The sequence below is a fragment of the Monodon monoceros genome, unplaced genomic scaffold (assembly GCF_005190385.1).
Source record: "Monodon monoceros isolate NGI ecotype Baffin Bay Population unplaced genomic scaffold, NGI_Narwhal_1 Super_Scaffold_21, whole genome shotgun sequence".
Taxonomy (NCBI): domain Eukaryota; kingdom Metazoa; phylum Chordata; class Mammalia; order Artiodactyla; family Monodontidae; genus Monodon; species Monodon monoceros.
In genome coordinates, this window is record NW_021703778.1 from 134,691,587 (window position 1) to 134,703,786 (window position 12,200).

The window sequence follows — 12,200 nt, forward strand, 5'->3', positions numbered from 1 at the left end:
GCACGCATCCCATTTACCTGCCTGCCAGCATTATGGGCACCGTTCTCTATCGTGTTTCATAAACTGTGTTAGGGGAGAACTCAGACATCATTTGACATGTAAACCCCTAACTCCCAAAGCCAGCCAGCACACGTTGGATTTGCCGTTTCTGACAAAGCATGGAATGTATCTAAAATAGGTTGAGGGCTTCCCTGGTGGCGCAGTGGTTGAGAGTCCGCCTGCCGATGCAGGGGACACGGGTTCATGCCCTGGTCTGGGAAGATCCCACATGCCGCGGAGCGCCTGGGCCCGTGAGCCATGGCCGCTGAGCCTGTGCGTCCGGAGCCTGTGCTCTGCAACGGGAGAGGCCACAACAGTGAGAAGCCCGTGTACCGCAAAAATAAAATTTAAAAAAAAAATTTTTTTTTAAATAAAATAAAATAAAATAGGTTGAGTGAGGAAGAATTTATAGAAGAGCCCAGTTTAAGTTTTGATTCCTCCTTCCCAGGTTATACTTGAACACAGCACATTTCAACATACACTTTTCAACTCATGCGTCTGACTGCTTTGTGCCCTGTGCAGTTCTCATGGATATCATGAGATATCCATGGATATCAATGGTAATTTGCTGCATGGATATCAATGGTAATTTGCCATCCCATCGTCCAGATGTGGAACTGGCCATAGAGGCTGACTGCCAGACCTGACATATTGTTTTGTACTCATATACTTATACAGTACATTAACTTTTAAAGAAAATCACTTTTGATTTCTCCTCAAATTAGAGAACAATCACTACCTAATTTGACTTTTTTTCCCCATAAATTCGGAATTTGGAAAGATTAGCGATCTCCCTGCCAGATGAGATCTATTAGTCTCTGAGCACAGCTGTGAGACATTGTATCTGCATGAATACACCAACCTCTATATCATCTGACTCTTGTTTCTCAAAGATACCATAAGGGACCATCAGGTTCCTTGCTGACTCCACATACCTGTGTGATCTGAAGTTAGCTGAGTACCATTTTGCTCAGAGAGGCCATGCTGAGAGAGGCCACCTCTGTGAGCATTGCTTTCATGTTTAAGAATTCACAAGTCAGGACTTCCCTGGTTGTCCAGTGGTTAAGACTTTGCTTTCCAACGCAGGGGGTGAGGGTTTGACCCCTGGTCAGGGAGCAAAGATCCCAGATGCCTCACAGCCAGAAAACCAAAACATAAAACAGAAGCAATATTGTAACAAATTCAATAAAGACTTTAAAAATGGTCCACATCAAAAAACAATCTTAAAAAAAAAAAAGAATTCACAAGTCATCTGTTTCCAAATCAACTTGTGTGTTGGGTCCATGGTGAATGTCATGTGCTTGAGTATTGTTCTCTGATATCTAGCTCCTCCCTCTCTTGAAAATTGTGGCAATACCTGTCTGATTCCCATTTCCTGGGACCTTTCTTACTCCTAAGTATTTATCAGCAGAGTTTCAGAGTCCCCAGATGTCTTTCATTTGAGCCTGGAATTCTGGACTCCTATCTACAGTGGAATTCGATTCTATACTTGTATTTATTCTACTCACTCTAGTGAGAAGGGTGGTCTTTTTAGATAAAGTTGAAAGTCAGATTTAGGAGCTCTGTTTCCCTTTGCCATGTGATAACATCATTCTTTCTGCTCCAAGAAGTAGGTCTACTCTTTCTTGATCTGCGTGCTACAAAGACAGCCACAAATTGTCGTGTTTTTATCTTCATATAGTCCTTGTTTTTTCAGGAAGTGCTAGCCGTGGGATTTTCAATACATTAGTAACTTTCACTTCGGATTTTGGCTGTGAGCTCTTACTCAGGATTATTACTGGAGCTCCAAACATTTTAGTCCTATTCCTGCCTTCTCTCTTCTTAGCTTGTTATGCATGTTCTGCCAGATGATGGGCTCATTCAGTGCCTGCTCGTCCGTCACCAGAAAGTGACTTCAATCCCTAACTCCTGAGATCTTTTTTCAAAGGTGTGATGGGGAGCTCTGAGGATTTCCAGCTTACTAAAATAGCTTGACATGTCCCCCGAATGAAACTCATCAGCCCCTATTCTCCTCCCTTGCACAGCCTTTGGGGACGTTTGACAAGAATTTATTGAGCATTGACTCTCTGCCAAGGATATGGATACAGTGATAAGCAAAAACAAAAGTGCTCCCTTGTGGAGAGTATGGTCTAGTGAGGGAGAAAGACATCAATCACATAATCATACTAATAGAAAATCACAACTGTGACCAGTGCTGTGAAGAAGAGGAATGCATTGCAATGAATGAGAACCTCTCATAGGGTGATTCAATCTGGTCAAGGGAAGGTGGAAGATTTTCCCAAGGAAGTGACTCATGAGCTGAGGTAACTAGTAAAGAGTGAAGGAAAGAGCGTTCAAGACAGAAGGAATAGCAAATGCAAGTGCCCAGTGTCAGGAGAGAGCATGGCAAGCTCAAGGGCTTTCAGAGAAGTCCAGTGTGGTTGGAATTTAGGAGGCATATCTTCCCACAACTGACGTTTCAATATCCTAATGCGGTCACTGTCCTCTGATGACTTTGAGATTTTTTAGGCACTCCTTGTAAATAATTTATTTAAAAGTTGGGTAAGGCTAGTCATGTTGTCAGTCCCTGGAGGAGCCATTCACTCACAGTGAGTTTCTTGTGTCCAAATCTATGTGTTTGTATTCAAAAATGGAATTATAAAGTGTCAGAACCAGATGAGACCTACAAGATTACTTAGTGCCGAGTTCCCGGTTAACAGATGAAAGAATTCAAGTCTGAAACATCCAAACAATAAATTGCTTCTCAGAATGGATGTTTTCTTAGGAGGGCTCACTTGCAGCTTGTTTTTCACCTCCAGAAAATAATATTGCCATTAGAAAATTTTGTTTCAGTCTCCCGCGTACTGCCGGCCTGAAGGGCTAAGCAAGACATTCGGAAACATGTGATATTGTTCGCTCCATTTCAGTGAGGAAAATGCAGTTGAGCTCAGAACATAATTACTGAGCTCCCGCTTGTGTTAGGAGATATAGGTACAAAATGAGTAGATGTGTTGTCTGCCCTCTGAGGTTCTTTCTGTGGGGTGGGAGAGATGGCCCGTAAATAATAGCAAATGGGCTCCAAAACTGGAGTATGCCCAGGGCATTATGGGAGCACAGAGAATGGCCACTTAGCTTAAGACGGAGATTTAGGCAAACTTCCTATGGGAGGTGATGCCTGAGCTGAGTGTTTAAAGTTAAAAGCTGAATAAAATTAAGTAGGGTGTTTAGGTAGGGCGCAGACTTGAACAAAATCTGAGAAGTGTGAAAGTCCCTGGTGAATCTGTGGGTGGAGTGGAAAACTACTAGAATTTTGGTAGTACTAGAGCCTAAAGATTGAAGTATGGTGGAAGAATAAGGCCAGAGGGGTTGACAGAAATGAAGTTATGCAAGGCTTAACATTCTTGAGAAGTATGAATTCTGTATCACTTAGGATTTGGCACCATTGCCTGTCACAGGAAATATAAAATGACAGTGGCTTAAACTAAACAGAAATGTATTTCTCTTCCCTGTAAAGAATCTGGAGGTAGGGTGTCCAGCTCTACCATTAAAGCTCCATGGAGTCCTCAGGGACGCAGATTTCTATCTTTTCTATTCTGCCGTCTCCAAGGTCACCTCATGGTCTAAGATGGTTGCTGCAGCTCCAGAAGTCATCTCTGTATTCCAGTTCCAGGCAGTAAGAAGGGCAAAGGGCACTCCTTCCAGCTGAGTCAGCTCTCTTTAAGGATCCTTCCTGAACTTCCACACAATACTTACCATGGAATTGTCCAGAACTTGGTCACATGGCTGTACCAACTTCAGTGAAGGCTAGGAAATTACTACATGGCTATGTTCTAACTAAAAATTGAGTTTCTCTTACTAAGGAAAAAGAAGGAGAATAGTTATTTGATAGAAAACCTGCACTGTCAGGTACAGATTTCATACCAGGAAATTTGGCTTTATGTAGCAGGTAAAGGAGAGTCTTTGAAGAATTTTCAGCAAGTTGCATGACATGAGTGAGTGGATTTATGTTTTACCTGTATTTGGCAGGGGTGGGGGGAGTGTGTGGACATGTGCATGTGGGCAGCAGGGGAAGGTTCAGTTTGTGGCTGTTACGGTGCTCTGGGTAAGAAGATAAGGAGGCTCTGAACTAAGATATTGACGGTAGGGCTGAGGAGAAGGGCATACACTTATGAGATAACCAGCAAGTAGAACAGACAGGGCTTAGTGACTAGGTGGACCCAGGGCATGAATGAGAAACCTGGGGTCATTGCTAGGTGTTTAGTTAGAAGTTTGAATAGATGATGGATGGTACCGTTAGCTAGGAGAGACCATGAGCCTTGGAAGAGATCTCAGCAGAAGATGAAGATGAGAACTGGAAACATAAGATGTCAGGTACTTGAGACACATTCCAGTGGAAATGCTAAATGGGCAGATGGGTTTGAGTCTGAAGCCCAGTGAAGGGGGGCCGGAACTGAATATTTGGAAGTCATCAGGACATAGCTGTTAGTTCAGATCATAGGACTGGATGAGATCATCCAACAACAGTGTCTTAAATGGAACACTGAGCTAAAGACAGAACCCTAGGGAATCAGGCCCCATTGGGAAGCTGCCTAAATTTGGCTCTGTGGTTACACAAAATACTGATATACTGCATCATTTAGACTACGTGTCCCCAAAGTAAAATTCCATTTAAAATATAATGCTACAAAAAAAAATAGAAAAGCATCACTTATTTTAAAGTAAGTTTGAGAGGCAGCATATACTCTTTGAACTGAAAGAATGCTGGGCCTGGTTTTCAGAAGGACCTAGGTGCTAGTCCCAGCCCTGCTTCATACTGGTCCTGAGGATGTGGGTGGGTTGCTGAACCCTCTGAGCCCGTTTGCCCTTCTCTCCAATGGGGTACCATTGACATAGCTTTCCTGTAGGGTGTTGATGAAGCTCCAGTCAGGTGGAAATAGAAATGTGAAACCTCTTTGAAACATGCCACGTCGATAGAGATTATTCTTTGCATACATGCTATCAGCAGATTCGCACTTTCTCTGTAGCATAGGCTTGAGCTGAAACTTTGCTCGTGATGCGTCCTCAAAAATAGAGAATTCTTCACAGAAATTGGAGTTGTGGCTTGTAAAAATCAACCCTCTGAAGACCAATCTTTTTTGGAGGTGTGGGGATCGTCAAATAATCCTTTATTAAATTATTTTTCTTTGTAGTTCTTGTAGCTGGGAATTTCACCACACCACTGTTGATGTCATCTGTGATGTTGTGAGGGGGGCAGCCGTCAACATTGCAGCCCACAGATGGACAGTCCCCAGGATCTCTTTAATGCTTCCAAAGAGTTCTCTAGCTAAGGATGGATGCCACATCTGTCATGCAATGTTGACAGTCTCATCAAAAGTGATGCTGCCACTCTGTTTGATGTTTTTCTGCTTCTTTCTGTCTCTTGGTGATTGCTTGAGGGCTTTGATGACCAGAGGCAGAGGCAGAAGGTACCATCTTAATCTGGGCCTGTCTGTTCTGAATGGTCAGTTTCACTGTAATCCTCAGACCCTTCCAATCACCAGTTGCCTTGGCGATGTCATTACCAGCCTTTTGTTGTTGTTTTTTGTTTTTTGTTTTAAATGCCAAACATTTTTTTTTTGATGTTGGGGGTAGGAGTTTATTAATTAATTTATTTATTTTTGCTGTGTTGCATCTTCGTTTCTGTGCGAGGGCTTTCTCTCGTTGTGGCAAGCGGGGGCCACTCTTCATCGCGGTGCGCGGGCCTCTCACTGTCGTGGCCTCTCTTGTTGCGGAGCACAGGCTCCAGACGCGCAGGCTCAGTAGTTGTGGCTCACGGGCTTAGTTGCTCCGCGGCATGTGGGATCCTCCCAGGCCCGGGCTCGAACCCATGTCCCCTGCATTAGCAGGCAGATTCTCAACCACTGCACCACCAGGGAAGCCCATTACCAACCTTTTTTGGAGACAGACCCAGGGGGCCGATCTTGGGGACCAGAGCAGATGTGGCACCAAATTCCCCATCAGTGCACCTCAGGTACACGACTTTGATCTCGTTGGGGTCGAACTTAGGCAGCATGGTGGAGGCGGCTGGTGTCAGATGAACCGGGATTCGGGATGAATGAAGAAAGTTGCACCCTGGCCTCCTCTGAGCCAAAAGCTGAAAGGGGACCAATCTTTTTACAGTAAACTAAATCTGATTATGCTTTCCTTTCAAGCCAAATAATTTTCTTTGCATTGTAGCCATATTTTGATATCATGTATAGTTAATATAGTTACCATGTACTTATCGTAAGTCCTTAAGATAGTTTCTTAGGAAGCCCTGGAGCATTGGGGACGTATTGTAAAGCTTGAAGACTATACTGTTGCATTTTGTTTAAATGTCAGCTGCCTCTCTAATGTATGGGGGAAACAGTCGAACTCATTTTGAGTTTACTTTTTCTGGTATGGAAGCACAATTTTTTTTTGTTCATTTGAGGGGCGATTCAAGAACATTCTTGGACCATCAATGGAGTAAATATCCTGGTACAGTTTCTCCAAGGATCCAGATTAATGACAGAAAGAAATTTCAGCCCTGAAACACTTTGATTGTTTCTGTACTTCACTTATTAGATCAGAATACTGATCCTGGCATATATCGTCAGTGTTTGACCTTTGCATGAACAAAGGCTGTGGTTATTTGGGACTAATTGATATATGTGTTAATTGATTCCACTGGCTAATGAAATCAGACCACCAGTCTTGCTGTATTCCCCACCAAATTGATCCAGCAATCTACTGCTTCATTATAATTAAACACAATCTTGGATTCATTTGCTAAGCTCTAAAAATATAATCGTTGATCTTTAGGTACCAGATGAACACTGCCATTTGTAAAAAGTGATTCAGTTGTACAGTTAAACAAATGCCTATGAAATGCCTACTTAATGCAAAGCTTTATGTCACACCTTCAGAGACTAAAAGAAGAATAAAGGAAGGCCCCGCCCTCTAGCTTGGGTTACTTATTCATTCCTTTCACACTTAGGTGTTGAGTACACATCGTGGGCCAGGCACTGTTCAAAGCTCTGGAAATAAAGCTGACAAAACCACCTACCCTCCAGGAGCTTAAATTCTAGCACAGGTAGTCAGACAAGCAAAAAGTAAGTATATTGAGTGTCGGGGTGATAAACTCCGTGGAGAAAAAGCTATGTCAGGGAAGATAAAGTTTGAGGAGAATGGTTTTACTGTTTACACAGAGGATTAAGAAAGGCTTCTCTTGTAAGGGCTCTTTGAGCAGATGAACAGAGACCTAAGGACGTGAGGAAACAGGCTCTCTATGAATAACGGGGGGAAAAGCATTCCGGGTGGAAGGAATGGCAGGGACACTGTGGGAGGGGCACGTGCTCTTCGAGGTCAAGGATGGCTGCACAGAGAGGTATGGGGCAGAGTGGAGGAGATGATCCGAGCTCTCTCCCTTATTCTGCCACACAGAATAATAGCCATGTGTGCTGAGCATTTATCTCATGAGGACAAACACCTCTGTAAAGGAGTTGTACCTATTTAATTTTGCCTTCTTATGACATCTCTCCAAGGAAATAGTGTCATCCTTCTTTTACAGATAAGGAAACTTGAGGCTCTGGGAAGTAACTTGCTCAAGGTCATGTAGCCTGTGGTGGAACTCTATCATCCCACCTCAGGTTTGAATCCAGGAAGGTGCCAGTTCCTCCATCCTCCAGGCCTTGGAACATGCATTTCCCTTTGCCTGGAATGCTTCTCCCTCTCTCTGCCAAGGGAATGCCTGCTGATCCCTGCAGTCTCTGCTTAGATTGTCACCTCTAATGGGAAATTCTCCTGGACCCCCTTGCCCCCCACCTCTGTCTGGGTTGGGTGCCCACCCTCTCTGCTCGCACGGTGTCCTGTAATACCCTTCCCTCAGCATCCTTCCTGGCCTATGCCTCTCTGCGTATGGGCCACCTCGTGAGAGCAGGGACCATGCCTCTTTAACCCAGTATCTATCACCACTATTATACTGGTCCAAACCCATGATTTGCTGAGAAATCAAGGTAGTTTTTTTTTTTTTTTTTTTTATAAATGAATGCCTTTTGAGAATTTGACCTACCAAAAAGAATGTTTGAGCATCCATAGTAGTATTTTTCAAATGATCGTTTTAATTCTTATGGATTTAAAAATTTTGGATTTTCATTTTGATGATAACATACATCTTTCACTCACTCTAAAGAAATATTTCTTCCTTGTGATTATAATTCTCAAGTGAAAGATATTTCATAGGAAAAGACATGTCTATCCGTGTTTCTTCACATGTTCTTTCAAAAGGAGCTGTACGGTACTTGGGTTTGAGAAGCAATGGCGGTCTCTGCCATGACCCTTCTACACTGGATGACTTAGACCCATAGAATTTGTAGAAAACGTAAGTTGTGTACTTTTCTGCTTTAGGTGATGCTGATTCCTCTCAGATTTACATCAGGTCTGTCTGCTATGTCAGAGGACTTCAACAGTAATCTGTTCCATTTTTTTATGCCTTTCTGCTAAAAGGAAAGGTAAAAACTTCTTCAAGATCATTTTTACAAACCAGACATTGTTTTGTGAGTTCCTTAAACCTATCATGTATATTTTACCTATATGACTATGTTAGAAATCCTGGTGATTTCACTTTTTTTACAGTTATGTGTAAGTTATCGAATACCATCAATACCCTAAAATTATTAAGGGGCTGTACAAAGATATTTTTCTCATAAAGATGTGTATAAACAGTCTTGGGTATACGGGAATACATTCGTTAGTGAGAGCAATGATTTTCCCTGTGTTTTTTATTTTTAAAATAAAATTGATTCTTCTCTAATTACAAAAGTAACATATAGTAACTGTTGAAAATTTAAAATTAAATAACCTATAACCCTACCACTGAAAGATAATCATTTTCTTCAGATATATTTCCTTAGAGTTTTAAAATGTATTTACTTTAAAAAAAAAGAAACAAAATTGAGGTCATACTATGTATACATTTTTAACCTGATTTTTTTTTCACTTAATTTGTCATGACCATTTTCCCCTATCATGAAAGTCATTTACATTCTCTTTTAAACCTAATATTACATGATACAGAGTGGTCTACCATATGGACCTACTTAATTTATAGTACATTTAAGTTGAGTTATTAATAATGGTGAATTTATTATATCCTTGTACACATCTGTTTGGATCAGTCTTTAATTCTTTTCTTGGAACAGATTCCTGGAGGTATTACTGCTGAGTCAAAAGGCATGCGTGTTATTATAACTTTTTTTCCTGGGGTTTGAGGGACCTGGGTTCCAGTTCTGCCTTGCCACTTCCGAGCTGTGGAATTTTGAGCAAGTTACGTAACTGCTATAAGCCTCAGTTTCTTCATTGATAAAATGCAGATCCTAGAAATGCACACCTGAGTGGTGCATATGAGGCCTTTAGCCCAGAGCCTGGTATGTAGTACATGCTCAGTAATGTTCACCTTTTGAACATTCTTTGGAAAAATGCATCAAAGCACATGTTTTAATGATGAGTATTGGTGTTACCCAGTGGGTTGTATTTGTCTTTCCACTTCACTCCACCCCCACCCCCGTAGATCTTAAGTGTACAATTTGATAGGTTTTGATGAGTGTACACAATATGTAATCAATTCTCTAAACAACAGATAGAACGTTTCCATCATCCCAGAAAGTTTCCTTGTGCTCCTTTCAGTTAATCCCTAATCACCCCTATAGGCAACCAGTGTTGATTCTATACAGATAGTATAGGATGTGAATATCCATATTAGGATCCTGAAAATAAAACCACTTCTCAGTAATGTCCTTGTGAGTATAAGAGGATGGGGTTCTTTAAGGTGACTTTGTGAGTGCAGTGATGGTCATGGTTCAGAAGAAACCCCCCAGAAACCATTCCTTGTCAGCTTTAGTCTCTGTAGAGAAAATAGTTCAAGAGAATGTTTATCAGCAAACAGTGGTTGTCTGAGTATCTGAGGGAATGTAGGTGTTTTTTATTTCCCTTTTAATGCTTTTCAAATGTTCTACATTGAACAAACACTGTCTTTTTAATCATTAAAAATATTATTTTCAAAAGGGAATCTCAAATATGATATTGAATATACCCCAATACGAGTTTTGCAACATGATTATATCAAAAATAGGTACCTTGCTGCTGCTGTACCAGTTAAGTTCTGTCAAGCCTTGGCCTTCAGGCTGTGATCACTCCTTGTCTGTGAGTCATCATCCTAGTCTACTCAGGCTTCCATAATGATCACCATAGACTGGATGACTTAAACAACAGAAATTTATGTCTATACTTGTAGAATCTGGGAAGTCCAAGAGCAAGATGCTGGCCATTTTGGTGTCTGGTGTGGCCTGTCTTCCTGGTTCGCAGACAGCCACCTTCCTGCTGTATCTTCACATGCCTGGTGGAGAAGAGACGAGAAGCAAGCTCTCTAATGTCTCTTTTTATAAAGGCACAAATCCCATCATGGGGGACCCACCCTCATGACCTTATCTAACTGAATTACTTCCCAGAGACCCCATCTCCAAATATGGGGTGGTCAGGGCTTCAACATATGAATTTGGGAGGTATGCAGCCATTCAGTCCATCGCAGTGGTTCATTCATACGTTTATTCAATTTTCAACATTTTCTATTATGTGAAGCAAGGTGCTTTGCAACTACTTGATAGTACAAAATCTACCTGGAAATAATTTCAGCCCTGAGGAGAATAGTACCTGCTGGAGTTGAACACACCATGGATTGACGCGAGAGAACAGCCGAGGATTAGATGAGGGCATTGTCATTCTTTTGGCTCACTGAGCCGTGTATGTTAGTCTTGGAGGGTATGTTTTCCAGTTGTGTTGAGACCAAATCCTCCTCCTGGATCCCAGTACTTAAGCCTGGCAGGAGAAGTAGCTAAGCGGAACGTGGTATGATTACTGTTTGCCTTTTGATAAATAGTCTGCCTGAAGGTGGAATTTTTTCCATTGTCTTGCAAACGTCAAATTTTACTTATCAGCAAACTTCCTAAGAAGAAATATAAATTGGTGCAAGCACCCTGTTACCGTTTGACAAAAATGCTCAGACACTGATTAATTTCTGGGTTCAGCTGCAAAGAAAAGTGAGTGAAACTGACAGGCAAACTGCCCCACACCTTGGAGAATGACATCACTGAGGGATCCGGTTCCCAAAGTGTGTGCATGGTGCTCAAAATGAGAAGGTGGCAGTTTGACTGTATGACCTTTCATTTCTCTTTCCTCCCTTGGCACTGCTCCTCCAACCTTCAGAATATCCCTCCAAACCCGCTTTTTCACATATAGAATCTCTGTCCTACATTCTTGATGCTTCCCTGATCCATGTCCCACTGACACAATTTTTGAGCCTTTGGATTGGAAGGGAGTTCACAGTTATATACCCTTCTTTTGCAAAGCATGAATACCTAATAGCCTGCTGAGTGGTCATTTTGTCTATATTTAAACACCTCCAAACAAAAAGGAACTTGTTCCCTCCACTTTTAGGCATCAATGACTTGGAAATTTCACCTTTGTATCGACCCAAACAGTATCTCTCAGTATCTTCCATTCACTGGTTCTGAACCACCTATAAGGAGGAAACTGAAAAAACACAAATCTTCTACAAGAAAGCCTTTCAGATATTTGGAGGCAATCTGGTTCTTCCAATGTAGTTTACCTGTCAAAGAAGGAAATATGATCAGTGTGATATTGTTCATTCTGGTTATCTTTTTGCAATCACTGATTTCTGAGCAATCGTAAGCCATCCATGTAATTTTTCATTCTTGATTCAGTGTCTGTCTGATGTGTTACATTCTTCTTCTCTAGTAAAATCAGCAGCATCATAACTAGTAATTGGTTAACTAAAGTGAGTTGTGATGTTAATAGCTCACGTTATTCCTCTTAAATAAGACTTGGGCTTTAACTGAATTTTGTTGATGCTGATTATAGGGGTAGCAGGCATGGTAGGAAGTTGATTGTTGATGTGACTTTAGAATAGGCTCTTCAGGGCTTCCCTGGTGGCGCAGTGGTTGAGAGTCCGCCTGCCGATGCAGGGGACACGGGTTCGTGCCCCGGTCCGGGAAGATCCCACGTGCCGCGGAGCGGCTGGGCCCGTGAGCCATGGCCGCTGAGCCTGTGCGTCCGGAGCCTGTGCTCCACAATGGGAGAGGCCGCAACAGTGAGAGGCCCGCGTACCG

General features: G+C 42.1%; 1 protein-coding gene and 1 pseudogene across 1 annotated transcript in view; one reads left to right on the forward strand and one right to left on the reverse strand.

Annotated features, from left to right (window-relative positions):
* The window catches only part of PRKCH (protein kinase C eta), a 222,626-nt gene that overhangs the window by 162,912 nt on the left and 47,514 nt on the right, over positions 1–12,200 (forward strand). The gene's annotated exons all lie outside the window — the stretch shown is intronic.
* LOC114905058 lies at positions 5,098–6,166 on the reverse strand (annotated as a pseudogene).